This window comes from Rhinolophus sinicus, chromosome 3, assembly GCF_057876585.1.
Source record: "Rhinolophus sinicus isolate RSI-liver-muscle chromosome 3, RSI-T2T, whole genome shotgun sequence".
NCBI lineage: Eukaryota > Metazoa > Chordata > Mammalia > Chiroptera > Rhinolophidae > Rhinolophus > Rhinolophus sinicus.
This window is the reverse complement of record NC_142503.1, coordinates 113,221,425-113,241,671: the sequence shown is the minus strand read 5'-3', so window position 1 is coordinate 113,241,671 and position 20,247 is coordinate 113,221,425. Positions and strand designations below refer to the sequence as shown.

Below are 20,247 nucleotides of genomic sequence, written 5' to 3'. Positions count from 1 at the left end.
TAATTTGAATTATTATGGAAGCATTACAGAGGGCCAAAAAACTCATGTATAACACAAATGGACCTGGGGCAACAAATTATTTTTACTTTTTTAAGTTTTTAAATATTTCAATATTTCTAATGTTTTTAGGAAGTAGACTGTGATATTGTGATTTATAAGAAATATATATTTGGTCTTTGTCCCATTTCTGGTACTGAGTTCTTAAAACCCTTGGAATTTCCTAAGTGATGAGAGTGACAAAGGTATATCTTATTATCTTAATGAGGTGCCTTTTTAATTGAAGTATAATTAACATACAATATTATATTAGTTTCAGGTGTGAAACATAGTTATTTGACATTGCATGCACTAAAATGGTCACCATAATCTGTCGAGTTACCATCTGTCACTGTACAAAACTAATCCACTATTAATAACTGTATGCCCCATTGTGGGGACAGAGCCCCAGAGAGCAATTTCCAGGCTCTTGGCCTCCCGTGGAAAAGGTGCTGGCTTGGGTAGTAGATGGCTGTCAGCTGTGGCTAGTTGACCGTCAGCTGTAGCCGGTTAGCCAATTGGCCACTAATATAACTGCCGCGGCTGCGCTGGGGAGAGGATTAGGTCGGTTGGCAGAAAAACAGACAGCAGGTCGCATGTCATGTGAATCCAGCCTCCAGTGAGACTATAGTGGTATGACTCCCCTACCTATGGCTCCATGGGTGTTCCTTTTTGGCCTCACCATATCCTGTGTTCTTGTGTGGGGAGCAGGAGCTAAGACCCCGCCCTGCATGGCACCCATGTTGTACATTATACCACCATTATTTATTTTATACCTGGAAGTTTGTATCTCTTCATCCCCTTTGCCTATTTCCTTCCCCCAAAACTTCCTCCCCTCTGGCAATCACCAATCTGTCCTCTGTATCAATGAATCCAGTTTTTTATTTTTCAGATTCTACATGTAAGAGAAATCATGTGGGATCTGCCTTTCTCCTTCTGACTTATTTCACTTAGCATAATACCTTCTAGGTCCATCCATGTGGTTGCAGATGGCAAGATTTCATTCTTTTTTATGGCTGAGTAGTATTCCATTGCCTATATGTATCACATCTTTTTTCATTCATCCGTCTATAGATAAGCACTTAGCTTGTTTCCATGTCTTGGCTATTGTAAATAATGGTGCAGTGGACATAGGGATACATATCTTTTTGAATTGATGTTTTTATTTTTTTCAAATAGATACCCAGAAGTGCAATTGCTGGATCGCGTGGTAATTCTTTTTTTAATTTATTGAGGAATGTGATGTGACTTTTGGACCCCTTCTAAGGATGGGGGCTGATTCCCAGGAGAACCAACCATGTGGTTAGGGAGAGGGCCTGGATGTTGAATCAGTTGCCAGTGGCCAATGATTTAGTCAATCATGACTATAGAATGAAGCCTCCGTAAAAACTCAAAAGGGCAGGGTTTGGAGAGCTTCCAGGCTGCGGACCACGTGGAGGTGCTGGGCGAGTGGTGCACCTGGAGAGGGCATGGAGGCGCCCCATCATTTACCCCCTTCCTTGCCCTATGTATCTCTTTCATTTGGCTGTTCCTGAATTATATTTGTGGGGACAGAGTCCCAAAGAGCACTCTCCAGGCTCTTGGCCTCATGTGAAAAGGTGCTGTCTCAGTTATTAGATGGCCATCAGCTGTAATCAAATGTCAACCCACTGTGGCTGGGCGGCCATCAGCTGTTACCGGTTAGCCATTAGCCACTAATATAACTGCTGTGGCTACATTAGGGAGTTGGTTGGTTGGCAGAGAAGCGGACAGCAGGTTGCAGGTTGTGTTGATCCTACTTCCTGTGTCTCGCCCTGCTGCCCGGGTGCAGGAAGACCCCATGTTAGGGTATTGACAGATGTTTGCTCCTGTATCTCCAACCCAGCCGCCAGCGAGACTATAGTGGTATGAACCCCTTATCCATGGCTCCGTTGGTGTTCCTTTTTGGCCTCACCATATCCTGCGTTCTTGTGTGGGGAGCGGGCCCAGAGACCCTGCATGACAATATTCTTATAATTAACTGGCAATCTAGTAAGTGAAATATTTCTCTGAGTTTTGAGAGCTGCTCAAGCAAATTAATCAAACTGAAAGAGGAGGTCTTGAGAACCTCTGATTTAGACAGTTGGTCAGAAATATAGGTAACAACCTAGGCTTGTGACTGGTATCTGAAGACTAAGGAGGAGGTATGGGAACCTACAGTCTGTTGTCAGTTGGACAGAATCACAGGTGATAAACAACCTGGGATTGCAACTGGCTGGTGTCTGAAGTGGGAGTGGTGCAGTCTTGCAGGACTAAACCCTTAACCTGTGGTACCTGATACCATCTCTGGCTTGAATCACAATTGAGTTGAATTGTAGGACATAACAACTCGTGCCTGAGAATTGCTATTTGGTCTGGAGAGCCTTCACACATAATGCATGTTGGAATTGGGTCCAGGAATCCCAAAGATAGCCTTTTCCACAACTATTTTTGAAGAAAGGAGGACAGAAAAGTTGAAAAACACAATAAATTCCCAATAAATCTTTATATAGGTTAGTAATTATTAATATTTTGCCGCTTTAGTTTCCTCTCTCTCTTTTTCTGAAAGCTAGCTAGCTACAGATACAAATTTTCTGCTGACTCAGTTGAGATATTGTAGACATCATGAAAGACCCCAAATACTTGAGCATGTCGCTTCTAAGAAGAAGGACATTCTCCTATGAAAAAATTGTACAGTTTGTAATGGAAAAGAGGTAACACAAATATGATTCTCTTACCTAAAATATAATACGTATTTAAAGTTCTCCAACTGTCTAATAATGTTCTTTATAGTGATTTTTTAATCGAATCTCAGATCCAAACAGGGATTGTGCATTGCATTTAGTTGTTACATTGTTAGTATTACTTAAAAATTTTTTTCTTTTAAATAGCATTCACATTTTTGAAGAGTTCAAGATAGTGTTTGAAAGAATATTTCTGAGCTTTGATTTGTCTGATCATTTCTTCGTGATTAGATTTAAGTTGAACCTTTGTCAGACAGCACTGCATTAGGATGCCTGTAATTTCAGTTTCTCCAGTTATTGGTGATGTCACATGTCATTACATAGTTACTGTGGTGCCTGATTTCTCCATTGGAAAGCTGTCCTTTCCCCTTTGTCATTAATAAGTAAGAGATGAGGTGATGCCTTAGGAATGTATGAAAATCCTGTTCCCCGACAACTTTTGACCCTATTGGTGAACCTTGCCTGAAGTAAATATTCACAGTTTGTGGCAAAGTGGTTATTTTCCATTTAGGTTTTTCTTATGTCACGCCTTCCCTAAACTAACTCTCTCTCCTTTTCTGTTTCTCTCTCTCTCTCTCTCTCTCTCTCTCTCTCTCTCTCTCTCTCTCTCTCTCTCATTTCTTCCCTCTCTCGCTCCATCTGTGTAGTTATGGGCAAATTACTGATCTCTTCTTCCTCCTCTATTTCTTTTGTTTTCCTCTTTCCTGTTCTTCTATGATTCTCATTGTGGACGCCTGGATTCAATGTGTTATACATAGTGTGACCTCAGTTTCTTTATCTATAAATCCACAGGGCAAAGACTATGGTGGTAGCATGTAGTGCTTATCATATATATGCTAGGTTAGTATGCCTACTTTGCAGAGTTGATGTGCAGAGAGCATAAAATGATGCCCTGCATATGATACTTACTAAGTATACGAGTATATGATGTATCACTTTTCCAGCATTTCCTTGCTGTCTGGCACAACATGACCCAGTTTGTCCTCTCTGTATCTCAATAGAGACCGTGTTTTCCCCAAAGTAAGACCTAGCCAGACAATCAGTCAGGTAAAGATGAACTTTTGGAGCAAAAATTAATATAAGACCCGATCTTATTTTACAATAAGACCAGGCTTATCTAACAGTATAATATAGGACCGGGTCTTATATTAATTTTTGCTCCAAAAGATGCATTAGAGCTGATTGTCTGGCTAAGTCTCATTTTCAGGGAAACACGGTATGTCTCCAGGAACTCTAGTTCTTCTTAATAGGAACTCTGTGTAAAAATCAAGGTCTAAGCATTAGTTGAAATGGAATCTTTTTTCAAAGCAGCCTTATAACAACTAGTAGAAAATAAGTGACGACAGGGCACTACTGCAGTGCTGCTGTTGTAGTAGCATAATCATTTAGGTCACTGGAATTTATTTAGAGAGTAGTGTTGTTCCCTGGGTAGGGGCATGTATTCGGCAACCACATTGCACAGGTTCTCTTCAAGCTCTCCCCACTCTACTTTTGTGACTTATTTTATCTCTGTATACCTCTGCCTCTTCATCTCTGAAAGGAACATAATATAGGACCATCCTCATTGACATGTTAATTCATTCCTTTGTTCAAAATACTTTTGTTGAATACCTAGTATATGCCTGAGAGATACTCTTTTAGCTTTGTGCAAGACAGACAGAATCTGTCTCTAGTGCTTTCTTTGTCATGGGGAAGATTGACTCCTCTCCCCTTTAAAACCCAGACAAATAAATGAAATGTATGTACAGATGCTGATGGGATCTAAGGGAAATAAAGTGAAACTGGCTCAGGGTGGGTATCTATGGGGAAGCTTGCATTTTATATAGACTGAAGAGAGAAGTGCTTACAGATAATATTTGAGCAGAGACCTGAAGCAAATTAAGGGCTAAGTCATGCTAATACCTAGAAGGAGAGTTTTCCATACAAGAAAAAGCAAGTACGCAAACCCTTAGAAAGTCGAGGAATGTGTAGAATGATCCAGGACAGACAGCCAGTTAATGCAATGGAGTCATGGTTGAGTGACAGTGGGGTCCAGGGGAGGCCATTTAGTACTTCATAAAGACTTGTGTTATGAGTAGGGTATGAGAAACCATTAGTTTTGAGACTAATGGTGACACCATCTGACTTGTGGTTTAAAGAGATGATTCTGGTTATTGGGTTAGGGAACAGATTGCAGAGGGCCCAATTAGAAAAAGACAGATGAGTTATGAGGCTATTGCTGTGAGCCTGCAAATAGGGTAGGACAGGTGGTGGGAGGTAAGCAAATTCTAGACATATTTTGAAGCTAAAGACTACAGGATATGTGGAAAGATTAGATGTAGCATGTAGGAGAATGAAAGAAATTAGGATGACCATAGTTTTGACCACTGATTTTGGAGTTATAATAAGGATTAATTCACATAAAACATTTAGAACAGTGCCTCACACGTGATAAGCAATCAATAAATATTAGCTTTGTATTATTTTTAATGCCTATCAGTTATTTTCCACTCTTTTTTGATTTCTGGATTTTAACTTCGCTGTCACCTTAATGCTATTTCTGTGAAGTGCTAGCCATCTAGCTATATATATTATAGGAATCTCTTAATCTTAGTAGTACCAATGAAAACAGCATATAGTTCACTTACTGTGTAGCTATGGGCAAATTACTGATCTCTCAATTTCATCTCCTATGAAGTGAGGATAATGATATTTACCTCCCAAGGCTACTATGAAAATTAAAGAATATCCAGATTCAAAAATGAAAGCCGCTACGAAGTATGAGTTATTGCAGTTTTTATTGCTGCCTACACTCCGAGAAGGCTCTTTATGCTAATCCTAGCCACTTAAAGGCATGAAAGAAATGAATTTGAACATATTAGTCATTCACACTGAGTTTTATTCTTGTTTGGTAATATTTGAATGTTTTTATTGATAATTTTTTTCTTTTTTTTCATTTCACAGTTTAGGATTTATTGAGACCTGAACAACTCTATTGAACCACTTTTGAAAAGATTTAATGAACCCAAATATTCCACTCAGGATGAATATTGGACCCAGGAAGGGAGTGTGGCGGGGAGCAGTTTAGAACGTATGTCTAAGTCGTTCACCTTAAGAGGGCTCCATATCTTGGTGCATATTAAATGCTTCCAGGATACAGCTGTGGAACATAACTGTTACAATTTTAATGGTCAAGAAATCGAGTGTCTAATAATTACTGGGACTTAAAAAGCATTTCTGTTTGGGCGTGAAATTGTAAAGCCTTGATCACAAAAAAATTAAAGAAAGAACACTGAGGGACTGAGTATGGCTTTTTATCATATTGATTAAGGTACCAGAATTGTCCTAATTCGCAGAAAAAGGGTGGTATTTGAGCTTTTGCATTTCTTTATGCATTTAATGCATCAAATCTTTTGCAAGTAAATGTTTTATTGAAAAGTGAAGTTACAATTTAACTTTAGGCACAAGACAGATACGAAATAATTTCACAATTATGTTTTCTATAAAGGTTCAGAGGATACCTATGTAATCTATTCAGCAAGCATGTGCATTATCCATTTCATTTTTACCTTAAACAATGTAAAAGCAAGTGTACGATTCCTGATTGTCACTGGAATTAGTACTCTGGTCTGACTCATCTCAGAAGGACACCAGAAATGCAGCATTTTAGAATCAGGCTCTATAAAAATAGTTAACACATTTGGCTTGCTCATAAAGTAATTTGAAAAATTCCTCTAGAACTAAGATACAAATGACTGTTAAAACCTTTTGATGTTTATGGGTACTTTCAAAATATGCAAGAATCATTTAAAATTTAAGCACTATTTAAAATATTTAAGTGCTATAACTTGTTGGGAGTATTGTAAACACATGGTAAAACCAAATTTACATATATACTCAGTCATTTTAAAAACTTTGTTATAAAGACTTAAAATAGGTATGAAATAACTTAGAAAGACTCCTTCAAATTCCTTCCTTTTGTCGAAGCCATCCTGTGCAACTGTTGATGAATCTTAAATTATTTGTTATCAGTAATATTTTTGCTTTCTCTCACATAGAGAAGATGAATAGGAATTGATTTTGTAGGGTAAAAGAGGCTGTTGGAGGGGGGAAGCAAACTCTAACCTCTACATTTTTTCAAGCCTTTATTATTAAATATATGTATAGTCTAATTGTTTACAAAGTTCTAAATAATCAAAAATTTAAAACTACTTCACCATTAATTAACGGAACAAAAAACTTTTCTTAAATACCATGGCTAAAAAAAAAATCATTATTTTGGGGGAGCATGTGCTGAAAAGAGTAAGTCATGTCACAGGGATCTATAAACTATTTTGGATCCAATGCAGAACATAGCTGTATCTTTATTTGAACAAAATATCGGAAACAGATTCGTTACAGAAGTTTAACCTTGAGAAAATACCTGACTAATTTTCCAGTGAACAGAGACAGGCATTTTTATTCATCGAGTTATTCATAGGATTATAAAGGGGGGAAATTAAACTTTAATTTTACTTGATACATTTCTGATAAGTGTGTGATTGGCAGTTATACCATTTCTCTTCAATTGCAACTTAATTAATACATGCAGCTTTATCCGGAGAAGGTGGTGAATAATAATTCATTGATGTTTTAGTCATTCACTTTTTACTCTCTCAAAAGTAACCTCCATGAACATGTAATGTATTTTTCAAATCATTTTCTTTTTAATCTGTAGCATGGAATTCATTTCTAATACATCAATTTTTACTCATGTAAATATAAATAACTTAAAATGGACTTTATAAAAATTTATGCATGTAGCCTATGCCATGTATTTATCCTATTAAGTGATTGAAATTTATGTTGAACATACTCAAAAATAGTCTGGAGGTTTTAGCTGGAAATAAACGATAAACATTTATTCGTGGGTCTTAACAGGTTTGGAAATCAGAAATACTACTAGGCAATACCCAAAATATCCCAAAGAAGAAAGAACTGACGGTTCTTATAGTAAAAAATGCATTCTTGAGAAGACTCAGTCCTGCATTCTTAGCCTCTGGGTTGGTCTGAGATGGTAATCCTCTAGATGACCAGTGGTCTGGATAATGGATGTCAGGTGGTCTGGGTACATGAACATTCTTTCCTTAGTCACTTAGTGGGCAATTAGAGGGTTCTCTGGAGGTTTGACGTATATCCAGGGGTAGGCAAAGGATTGGAAAGTTCAAAAGTTTAAGTTCCCAGGCTAGTTAAATCAAGAATAGAATCATTTCCTCAAACCTCAGCCTACTTGATTTTAGTAATTTAGCAGCTTTACTATAGAGACTTCATTTTATTTCTTCATTCTATTTCTCATCTACAATTTTGAAATTTTGAGTGTAATTTTCCCAAATACCTTTACAAGGCATTAATTTTCCCTTAATGCCTTGTAAAATTTTTCTCATTGCTTATTTCTCCCTTTAAAAAAGGAGGAAAATGTTTATTTACAGTCGGTTTAATATCAACTATGCCCTTGGGTATAATATATCAGTGGTCATTACCTTTTAATTCATGCAGCTTTTGGTTATTAACTAATCAGGTGATTTATAATCACAGATTTTAGGATTAAAGGCAGTTTATCTAATTCAGCAAAACTGTGATTTCACTTAACCTATTAACCAGTTCCTTAACTGTTCTTTTCTCTTGCCTGTCTGTGTTCTATGGTTTTTTTTCTTTCTTTCTTTTTTTTTTTAAAGGTTTTATTGGGGGAGGGGAACAGGACTTTATTGGGGAACAGTGTGTACTTCCAGGACTTTTTTCCAAGTCAAGTTGTTGTCCTTTCAGTCTTAGTTGTGGAGGGCTCAGCTCAGCTCCAGGTCCAGTTGCTGTTTTCTAGTTGCAGGGGGCACAGCCCACCATCCCTTGCGGGACTCGAACCGGCAACCTTGTGGTTGAGAGGACATACTCCAACCAATTGGGCCATCCTGGAGTTCAGCGGCAGCTCAGTCCAAGGTACCGTGTTCAATCTTAGTTGCAGGGGGCGGAGCCCACCATCCCTTGCAGGACTGAGGAGTTGAACCTGCAACCTTGTGGTTGAGAGCCCACTGGCCCATGTGGGAATCGAACTGGCAGCCTTCGGAGTTAGGAGCATGGAGCTCTAACCGCCTGAGCCACCGGCCCGGCCCCCAATGGTCTTTTCTTGTTTTCTTAGTTCCTGAAGTCTCCTTCAGCTCTTTTATGGTCATCTCTTATATCCCGTTCAGTGCCTCTTTCTACTCAGGACTGTGCTGGATCAAAATGTTTGAACATTTGCAAGGCAGTAGTTATACACTGGATTACAGTTGTATCTTGGCCGACAGCCTTGAATCGCCTATTTTTAAAGTCAGAAAACATGCCGTTTTAGTCCACATGACTATGCTAGTATTTTCTGTGCATGTTCAGAAGACTGGCTTAAATCCTTTAATATTTTAAAGGATTTATTCTTTTATTTTAGACATTAGAGCAGTTTGTTTATTATTCATATATGCCTTAGCTTTACTTAGATTACGTATATCAGTGGTACTCAAATGGTATCATGTTTCCCTGAAAATAAGACCTAACTGGAAATAAGCCCTAGCATGATTTTTCAGAATGATATCCCCGGAACATAAGCTCTAATGCGTCTTTTGGAGCAAATGTTAATATAAGACCCAATATTATTTTCAGGGAAACACAGTAGGTGAGAGTAAGTCACCTGGAGTGCTTGTAATGATATTTATTGTTGATCAAACATTCTAATTTAGTGATTATTGGTTGTGACCCGAGGAACTACAGTGTTAAGTAGAACCCTAAGTAATTCTGGTGCATGTGTTCCAAGGATTATACTCTTTAAAAATATATTGGTAATATTTCTCTTCATATGAACTACTTAGGATGAGAAATTAAAGAAATTAGGGTACTTTGGCCAAGTCTGAACACTCATACTACTGCTCTATCTAATTGCAACAAGAGGAATAGCTCTAGCTCCAATCTTGGATTTATTGCATTTACATCTCTTACCTCTTCATAGGATTTGAAATTATTGTTATTCATTTCTGTGAGGTACCAAAGATAGAAACCAACTTCAGATAGCTTAGAAGAAATTTTAATTGCAAGTATACCACCAGTTCTTCTAACTCATTAAAGCTAAAAAAAAAAAAAAAAAAAAAATGTGGTAGAAACATTGAAGATTATTATAATACCCTATTTCTAAATGGAACTAAAATCCAGTCTTCATAAAAAGGTTTTTTTTGTGTGTGAAATATAAACTAGTTACTGATATTGTCACTAGCAGAAGATGGGTGAGAAGATCTTAAGAATTCTTCCCACTCAGGCAGTATTTTTCAAATTTTATTATTCATGAGAATCACCTAAAGTTCCTGTCAAAATGAATATTCCTCAGAGTATTCCTCAGAGATACTGCTACACTAAGAAGCAGCACAAGAAACTACCTTTTATACTATAATGCAGGCTGATTTGAATGTTTAATATGTTTTATGAACTAGTGTACAATATCCTGCTCGAAGGGTTGAAGAGTTAATTCAGTAATGATAACTAGCCTTCATTAGTTAAGAAGAAAGTCATTCAGGAAGGCTTGATGACAGGCTTGGAGCTGATAGATTCATCCCTTTCCATTCAAGAAGCCCACTGCTTAGATGTGGGGACCCATGGGCAAATTGAGCATGGTATGTTAGGTGACATGGAGCATAGGGAAAGGAGCGCCCAGTAGTGGGGAGTGTCAATATGATCATCAGGAAAAGCATTCCTGAGAAAGAGACCCTTGTGGTGGGAGTAGAATGTGGGGAACGAGGGTTCTCGGGTGATGACGGTTAATAGCTTAGGTGGGGGATCCGAAACAACAAAACACTGTGATGAGGGGAAGCATGACACCTGCCATTGTTACAGGAGATAATGTCTGTAATGTTTGTGCTTAGCAACCATGGGACAGGGAAGACATTCCCACGGAAAACAATAAGGGAAGGCCTGGAGCCACTGAAGCTTTTGATGAAACAGTGAGCAAATTCTTAGGAAAGATGATGTTGTCTGTAGCTCCCTTTAATGAATTCACTGATAAATGATTTGTGGGAGAGCCAGCTTTTTCAAGGGCCTGGGCCTTGAGCATCTCAGGAAGATGACATTTCAAGAAGGTATCATTGAGAGTATCAAGTATTGCAGAAAGGTCTGATGTGAATAAAAACGGAGGAGTCTCCACCAAATCTGGTTTTTAGCTATTCATGACATTATTCATAACCACCTACATCAGAATCCTTGAGGAGTGCTGATAAATATTCAGATCCCTGCATTCCAATTTGGGACTATTCAATTAGACTCTCTGGGATATGTGATTTAAAGATCGCAATTAAAAAAATAAAAAATGGAGGAGATTATTTTGTACACTGGAGTTTGAGAACCAGTGAACTAGAGAGATATATTTCAGCGTGTGGTAGGGGCTCAGCCAATTCCAAAGTTTTAACCAGTACAGAAAGGAGAGGAAATGGAGATTAAAACAAATGTAGGCAAGTTTTGTTGGTAAAGCAAGACAGGGAATAGGATAATCAGGACAATAATTAGATCAGGAATGTTTTTTTTTTATTTTTACATTTTGTGGGAATTAACAGGAAATACATGAGAGACCTTAATATGTTTTATTCTGATTGGAAAGTCAGAAAATACTCTGGATCATATGCTTATTTACCAAATAACTTTTATTTGAGCTTTTACGCTGTAGGTCTGTACTACTTTGTCAATACAGTGATCTAATTTAGGAATCTCCAATATTTGAAGCGCATCTTGAAGAAAAGACTAAGAAAAAAGGACATTTGAACTGGTTATTTGGAAGTAAAGCTTACCTCATTGAAGTCTAGCATTATTGACACATTATTAATTGAGTACTTTGTATGCACCAGACACTTTTACAAACCAGTCTTATTATTGAAGATGAGTGATATCTACAAGTAAGAGATGAAGAAAGCGATCCCAAAGTGGTTACGCTGGATTGTTGAACATCACAGAGCTGGGATGTGACAGGGGCAGAACTGCATTTTAAAGTATGTCATGTCATTCATTTTAATAAAAAGCTTCTAGGTTCTCACTTAAGTTCTCACTTAACATACAGTTCTTAAACTTTTTTGACATGCTATATAGTTCTAACACTAGTATAATTTTTATGCCAGATGATATTGAATTTAATTATTTTCTGTACTAAATACCAAACAATGATTATTATAGCCACCACGATCATGTTGGGAGAAGGAATTTTACATTGAAATATCTTGCTCTCTCAAATCACTCTTAATATTCTAAGTATTATGGAATATTGGATTTATAGGAATTAGACCTTACACAACTGGGGGAGGATTTGGGGGAGTGAAATTCTAGGAGTGTTGGAGAAGTCACTAACCAGCAAATCTAAGATGCCAACTGCATCCAGCTGTTTCAGTGTAACCAAAAATGGCAAGTTCATGGGGAGGTCTCTGTGTAGCTCACATATCAGTGGGCTCATGGCCAAGCATCTGCTGTGAACCTGGAACTGCAGTGGGCCATCAATTAGGAAAAAGAGCTGGAGCAGAGGAGTGTGAGATGCCTGGAACCTACAGGCATCTGTTTGTCACCATATCTGTCTGCAAAAAGACTGTCAGGTTGTTATGGCAATTGCTTCACTTCTTTCTAAATCATGTGGAAATTCAACCTTTGGCAAACTTAAACCTGGACAACACAAGAAAGGGAATTCTGGGAAACAAAGTCTCCAGCTTAACTAAGTTGTCACAGCACCATCAATACATAATTTATATTGCCAACTGCCTTCTTTACTTTGCATTTAGGAATTAGAGTGGTTCCACATACTCGTATGGTATGAAGTTGTACCTTAGTAAGAACATAAGGAATGCCATGTGAATCCGAATGGCGATTTACTACTCCTATTCCTATTTCTGCTCCTGCTCTAATTATAAATAGGTAGCATTTATTGACTAGTAATGATTTACAAGAACTGTGGAAATTGTTTACATACAGTGTAATCTAATTTTGCCTTCTTAGAAATACGAGAAGTGAGTAATATACTCTTTCAATAGATGAGGGATTTAAGTTTAATGGATGTTGAGTTACTTGCCAAAATTATAAGATCTTTCTACTAAAAAAAAAATGCTGACTGGTTTGTTAGGCTAAGGGGTGTAGTCACACTCCTCTGCTGTTGAAAGAAAAACCAGGATTTCACCATTCATCTAAATAATGGTGAGAAGTATGTTGAGAGCCCTGGTAAGTGTTAACACTTCTTCCTGGTGCAAGAGGACTCACTTGCATCCCTTGATGTGATTAGGTCAGAGGTTGACAAAAAGGCCACCAGAAGGTTACAGCTTACCAAGGAAAGAGGACTGAGCGATATAGTGCAGAGTCCTCATTTATGGAGGAAAAATAAGCCTTCTAATTTCTATCCATTATGAACCCTTTGTGTAAGTATAGGGAGGAAAAAATACCAGCAAGTTCTAGTTATCAGAAAAAAAAATAAGAATAAGGAAAGATCACCTTGAATGGAGCCTAATTTTCCTTTTTGAGAATGTTTTTCATATGTAAAGCAACTACTTATAGGAATTATACTATTATTTATTTTCTAACATAACCTGGCAGCTTATCTTAGCTGTGCATTGATGGTCTCCTGAGAATCTAACAGGGAATTTGTTCTTACTTGCTCTGTAAGCTAGTCTGTATGCACACAAGGGACTTGGAGTTAGAGAATGTGGGAAGAGTTGCTAGTTTCAGGGGGGAACAAAAGGTAAATAATACCTGTCCAGTCTAGTTTATACAGTGATTATATTTAAATATTAAGGTGAGCTAATACAAAAATTAAATAAGTTCTCTGTAAATGAAAAATATCTCTTATGGGAGGGATATTATTTGATCAATACACATTAAACTTCAGTACACATTAAAAATAGGTTTAGTTTGATTTGGCATCTTTAATGTGTTCAAAATAAGAATCATGATAAAATGTTTTCCATTTCTTCTTCCCTCCTCCTTTTGGCCACATAATAGTCCAGAGTGTTATAAACATGGTGAAAACTCCTCCTTCATCTCACCTTCTGTCATTCCCAGAAACATGACTACAGAATTAAGCTCTCCTTACAAGTGTTTGCAAATCGTCTGTAGGTGACACGTGGAGGAGTTAAAATGACCAAGATTCTTTCTCACAGGAAGTTGCTGAATTTTATGTGAGTGATGTATTTTTAGCTTAATTTTAAAATGGTATTAAAAATAGGTAATAAACAAATTGTTTTTAAAACTGCAAAATTTATGCTGTTTCTTAACTGTAAAAGGTAACAGCATACTAGAACCTATAATTTTCAGTTGTTTGTGGCATCATTTTGTATATATTTTTTCCTAGTGGCAATTTTTCTTGGAGGTATTTAATACTAATATAAATAAGTTTGAATCTCACTAGTTTGAGAGCTAACTAAATAAGTTTTCTATTTACTTGGGGTATCTTAGCCCTCAAACATTCTGGATTTTCTTCTCTAATGGCATTAAAAAAAACACCCAAAAAACAAAAAAAAAAAACAAAACAAAAAACAAAAAACCTTAGGAATAATTATGCAATGTACATTCAATTGCAAAATAATTGTTTTCGTATTTGTGAAATAGTCTTTTAAAAATTCTTTCTGATTGGATTCTTTCTCCTAACTTGTGGGTATTGATTGAATTGAGGAATGGTCCACACAAATCAATACAAGGGAAGACAAGTTGTGTGTCATGACAGTAATTCTATCTGTAGGGTAACTGCCAAATGTCTGGGTATCAATGATTCTACTTCAGCTAGCTGGTCAGCGCATGAGAATTTATCAGTAAACCATTTTACTTTCTTTGGTTTACAAAATAATGCTTATTATCTTCAAAATAAACATTTTGCTTACTATATCAATATTATTATATTATGTATGTAATATATTAGAAGGCTTGAAATTGCACCGTCGTTAAATTTGATTTCCATTTCTAACTTTTTGTAGAGAACGGATAGTCTCAGAATCCTTATGCTGTCTGGTTTTCAATATTGACTTATGCAGGAACGGGCTCGTGGCCAGGTGTAAGACAATGATATGCTACTGTAGCTACTGACATACTCTTTAATAGGGAAATTTTTGCTACCAAGGCTAACAAAAACGAAGGGAAGAAAAGCAGCAAATTACATCAGGAATTTCTATAAGGTGCTAACAAAGAAGAGGTAAGAGGTCCAAAGAACCATGTAATTGGGTGGGATTTAGAAATGTCTAATCTGTCTGCCACGCTGTGCAGGGAACACACTTAGGCATTTTTTCCCACCATTTACTCTTTTCTTGGATTCACAGCATAATTTATTAGGAAGTGGAACAAATTGTACATGGGTAAGAAACGATAAACATAGTTACAAGAAAAGTGTCACTCAAAAAAGATATACGTGGGATTTTTAGCCCAAGGGCAAGTAAACTTTACTATTATATGATCCTGTTTAGTTTCTTGCTTCTTTTAGTTCTGAAATTTTTATTATAAATGTATAATTTGTATTTTTAGAAACCAGTACTAACGTTGAAGCTCCTTTCATAGAAGAGAACAGTGGTGCTTTAAAAAAATGTCCACTAGAGTTTAGAACTGTATTTTTTCCTAGTGGAAATTTTAGAACTGATACCTACTATTCACTTAAATTGCAAAATACATTTCTTACTTTTATGATATATAGATAGCATATCAATATCCATTTCTGGTTAGAAATGTAAATCCAATTTTAATACCTTGTTAAATTTATTTTTACATCTGTTTTATGGTCCAATGTGACTGAATATTTCATAAAACTAAAGTTACCAACTTTGTTATCAAGGTATATTTTGTATCAGTATTATATAAGTTTGGTTGTTCATGGTTATTTTATTTTAAACAGGGAGATTTCTTTAGAGGCCATTTCTCACTCCAAATATAACCAGCATTCTGTTTTGTTCATATAAGAAAAACCCATTTTAATTGAAAGGAGCTAAGAAGTCACAGAACTCACATATTCCAAGGATTTTAAAATTATTTTATCGAAATGACTCTAGGTGCCTTTGTAAAGAAAAAGTGATGTGTTTAATTTGTGCTTCCTCTTTTTCTCATTTTGTTGAAGTGCTGAATAGTAAGTGGGGTTACAGGACATAAAAGATCATTTGGAAGAGTTTCACATTTTTATAAATCTCAAAATCCTAGCCATAGAGGAAAGTATTAGTCTTACCCCCATTTTTCAGAAATGTAAACTGATGATTAAAATGTTTAAAGTATCCCGTGCTGGGATACACTACTCAGTAAAGGTGATCTATATTAGTATTTAGGTTCTTTAACAAATTCTTCAAATTATTATCGCCACTCTACTAAATGGCAAAGTGAATCATGCTATGTATAAATTTTACATCCCCCAGTAAATAGTTTCTCATGCTTTTTTTTTTTTTTTTTAACTAGAGAGCATGCATGTTTCTGAGGGGAAAAATGCAAGCTAGAGGAGTTAATTTTCAATTGATGAAAACCTTGTTCTTCTAGTTGGATTCCATTCTTTTAAAGTTTCAGTTGCGTGGCTTAGGAATTGTCTAGCTAGGGGAAACAAAAAGGCCAGGAAAAACTTATTGCTATTGTTAATACCTTTCCATGAATCTAGTCAGCCACTACTTATGGAGTTTATGGGTAGTTAGGGTCAAGGTAAACAAAATCATGATGGACTGTTAGTTAAGGGAAGGATGATGATATGGCTTCAATCTGCAAGGTAGGCTGTCAGTCATTCCTTGCTTTTTTTTTTTTTTCCCCCTGACTCTACATATCTAACTTTTATGGTTATCTATACTGTAATATATTAGGATTGGAGTCAATTCTTGCTAAAATTTGAAGTAAAACAATAGTAAAATTGTAATAATAGTCAAAAACAAAATTTGCCTATGTTCAGCAAGGGGGATTTTTGGTCACGTTGTTTTGCTCTAGCAGTAATGTTCAATTCAGTAGCCATAGCCACCTGTGCTATTCAGCACTTGAAATGTAGCTAGTGTGATGGAGGGACTGAATTTTCAGTTTTGTTTAATTTTAGATACTTCAAATTTAAATGTGAATGGCCCCAGGTGGCTAGTGACTACCACACTGCGCAGTGATGGGTGTAGCTCTAGAGCTCAGAAGAGGCTGCCCAGATGTCCATGTCCCTGCCCCTTTCCTGAATCTGTGGAGTGCTGGCTGGTTCCTTGTTAGGAGTAATCAACTCCTACCTCATTCACAAATGTGAGCATTCATTTTTGCCTAGTGTGGGCTCAGCTTGAAAAACTAAATACCTATCTGGGCAACTCTGGTTAGCCACTATGTCCTACTCACCCTCTAGGTTTGGACCCCTGGTGGCCTGTCTGCTCTCTCTGATTCTTTTCTTAATTGGGGCTGGATCCTGTTTGTTCCAGTTCTGACTTATACTGACAACTACGGACCATGACTCATGACTTCTGAAGGTTATAGCCATTTATAGTTGGTGATCTGTGATTCCTGAACTTGTGAGTTCCTTTCAATAATGTGCAAGGGGTGTTTTGGCTGTGCTCGTTAGGGCTCTTCTAGCTAGTTTCTGTGGTCTGTCCCATAATAGATCCCTCCATGCCAAATGAGGTGACGAAGCTGTCATTTTTCATTTTGTTACTGCACAGCTGGGTCATTACTGGCTGGAGAACCTTGGGCAAGTTATGTAATCCCTTTTGTTCCAGCTTCCTCACTTATAAAACAGGGACAATAATAGTATCTACCTCATTTGGTTACTTGAGGAATAAGTGAGTTAATCTCTTGTATTTACTCATTTATTTGAGTGGTACTTGGAATATAATGACTGTTGTATAAATAGACATTATTAATATTATTTCAATCGTTTGCATCAGATGATGCAACTGAAACTCTTCTATTTCTGTGCATTTAGCTCTTCATTTTTTATTATATGTTAGAATATCACAAAAAAACATTCTTCAATTTTTTTTATTAGAATCAAAATTTTGTAGGGGAATCTTTAAAAACTTGAAATTTCCACTTCAAGAACTTGAAATTTGCATTCAACGCTCAATTTCCACCTAAAATTTCCTTCTCTATGACCTTTTGCTATTAAATGTGTGTTCTCTTTTTCTCTCCTTGCCTCATGTTGTACCCCCTCTCCTATCCCACATTACTGCTTAGTTTAATAACAAAGTCTGAGTCAATAGGAACTTCTTAGAAAGTAGTCTAAAACCATGTATTATTAATTACGTATGCCCTTTTGGGTTTTACCACTACCCTAAAAAACTTTAGAATTTTTCCACACAGAATACGCTCCCTAAGCCCCAAACAGAGTTTACATGAGTTGGATTTCCTGAAGAATAACCAAGCCAAAGACACCATGTTTTCATTCAATAACACTAACTTTATCTGTTGACCTTAGCTCTGGCTTCTATTCTTCTAAACATTCCATTTATATATACATATAAGTACATATGTACAGAGGATGCCAAAAATGTATACAGATTTTAAGAAAGGAAAAATCTATGTGAAAATTGTAATACTCAATATATACCGATAACAAAAGATGAATACCAGTCATGTGTATACACTTTTTTGGCACCCCCGGTATATATGGTAATGCATGCATGTATATCTTGGTAATTGCTTAGTTTTTCAAGCAATTATGCCCTATATATGGAAGGGAAAAAAAAAGTGGAAAATCAAGATGAATAATCTTGGCAGCTATGTAATAGAAATATACAATTTTGTTCACAGAGCCAATTGACAAGTTTGTAAATAGTGTTGTGAGAAATGGGTAGTCAACTAGCGGAGGACAAAAATTGGATCCATATTTCAACCCATATACCAAGATGAATAGATAAAACATTTATATGTAAAATGTGAAATCTTCATAATATGAGAAAACCTGAGAAAATTTATAATGTTAAAATGGAGCAGTGCTTTATAATCATAACTCCTAATCTGGAACCCATCCAAGGAAGAACAATTACATTAGAAAAGTCAGTTACATTAGAATAAAATCTGTATAGCACAAATACCAAAATCAAATGCAGAGATAAGGAAATCTATTTGCAACTCATATCACAGAAATGTGCTAATATTGTTGATATTCTAGAAATCAAGAAAAAGACAAAAATTAATAACCCATACAAATAGGACAGACATTTAATAAAAGACGATCAAATGGCTGTTGGACATAGGGAATGATGTTTTAGTTCTAATATCCATCAGAATCCTAACAGAAGTTCAAATCAAAGCAACACTGATAGAATTTTTTATCTATTGGATTCACGAACATCTGTAAGCTTGTTAAACCCACACTACTGGTATGGTTATTAGTAGTGAAATAACACTCTCATGTGTGGCCTGTGAGACTGTAAACAGTACATATCACTTGGTCGGTGATTTTGCAAGATCTATAAATATTAAAATTATATGCACACTTTTTACCTAGCCATTTCTTCTCCCAGGAATTTATTTCAGTCCTATAGTTGCATATGTGTAAAATAAAGTTTGTACACAACTTTTCAGTCTTGCATTATTGTAATTGCAGAAACAACTTAAAGTGTCATAGTGTTTGATGGTTAAATAAATTAAGATATGTCCAAAAAATGGAAAGCTCTCCAGCTCCAATAATTACAAAAAAATAAGGAAGCTCTCTAAATAGAGAGACAACCAAACTCTATTATTGTTAAAAAATCAAGTTGCTGTACTGTATGCAAAGTCCAATAGCATAATGCAAAAATATAGTCCAATGAGAATATGCAATATTACAGTATATTTCCACATCCACACACATATAATATAAAGAGTCTCTGGAAGACTACATGATACTAGAGGAGTCATACGGGGATTGGGTATGTAAGAATTTTGATTTATGACTAACATAAATACAGTAACTATTAAAAATAAATTATAAAAATGGTTAATTAGGGGAAGTATCCCTTTGAGAAATACAAAATAAAAAATTGTATTTCTTTAACATGTTTTAAACTATTTGTAACAATAGTAATTTCATTTGTTTTGGCACAGTGGACCTTTGGGCCTCTGAAGTTTATTGTTTTGAATGTCATCCTTGGTTATATTTCATTGAGTTATAACATTATAATTCCTCACTGAAATAGGCCCAATTTTGTCCACTTTTATTTGAGGAGATAGCAAAATAAGACCCATGAAGATTATAGTTGCATAATGTTAGAAAGCAAGGTAGTGGGGGAAACACACTAAATTTTCTATTTTCTAACTTTCAGCCAGTATTTCTTTAATGATGGTGAATTCTATTACAATGTAGTATCATTTATAGTTCTATTTTAGTTTTAAAAGCTTATTGTGTAAAAACCTTAAACTGCCTCTTACTCAAGGGCAAAAATGTTAGCAAAGGGGAACAGGAGAATTTCAAACTAAGAAATATTAATATATATTTCTCTTTTAATTTATTATTGGTCTATAAAGGCCATCCTTTGCTACAAAGGAAATTTATTTTCTAATAGGCAAATACTCATAAAATATGTCTATAATATTTGAC

The 20,247-nt window shown here is 36.0% G+C and overlaps 1 protein-coding gene across 4 annotated transcripts in view; it reads left to right on the top strand.

The window, feature by feature from the left end:
* LRFN5 (leucine rich repeat and fibronectin type III domain containing 5) overlaps positions 1–20,247 on the top strand; it is a 260,660-nt gene that overhangs the window by 51,206 nt on the left and 189,207 nt on the right. The window lies entirely within an intron of this gene.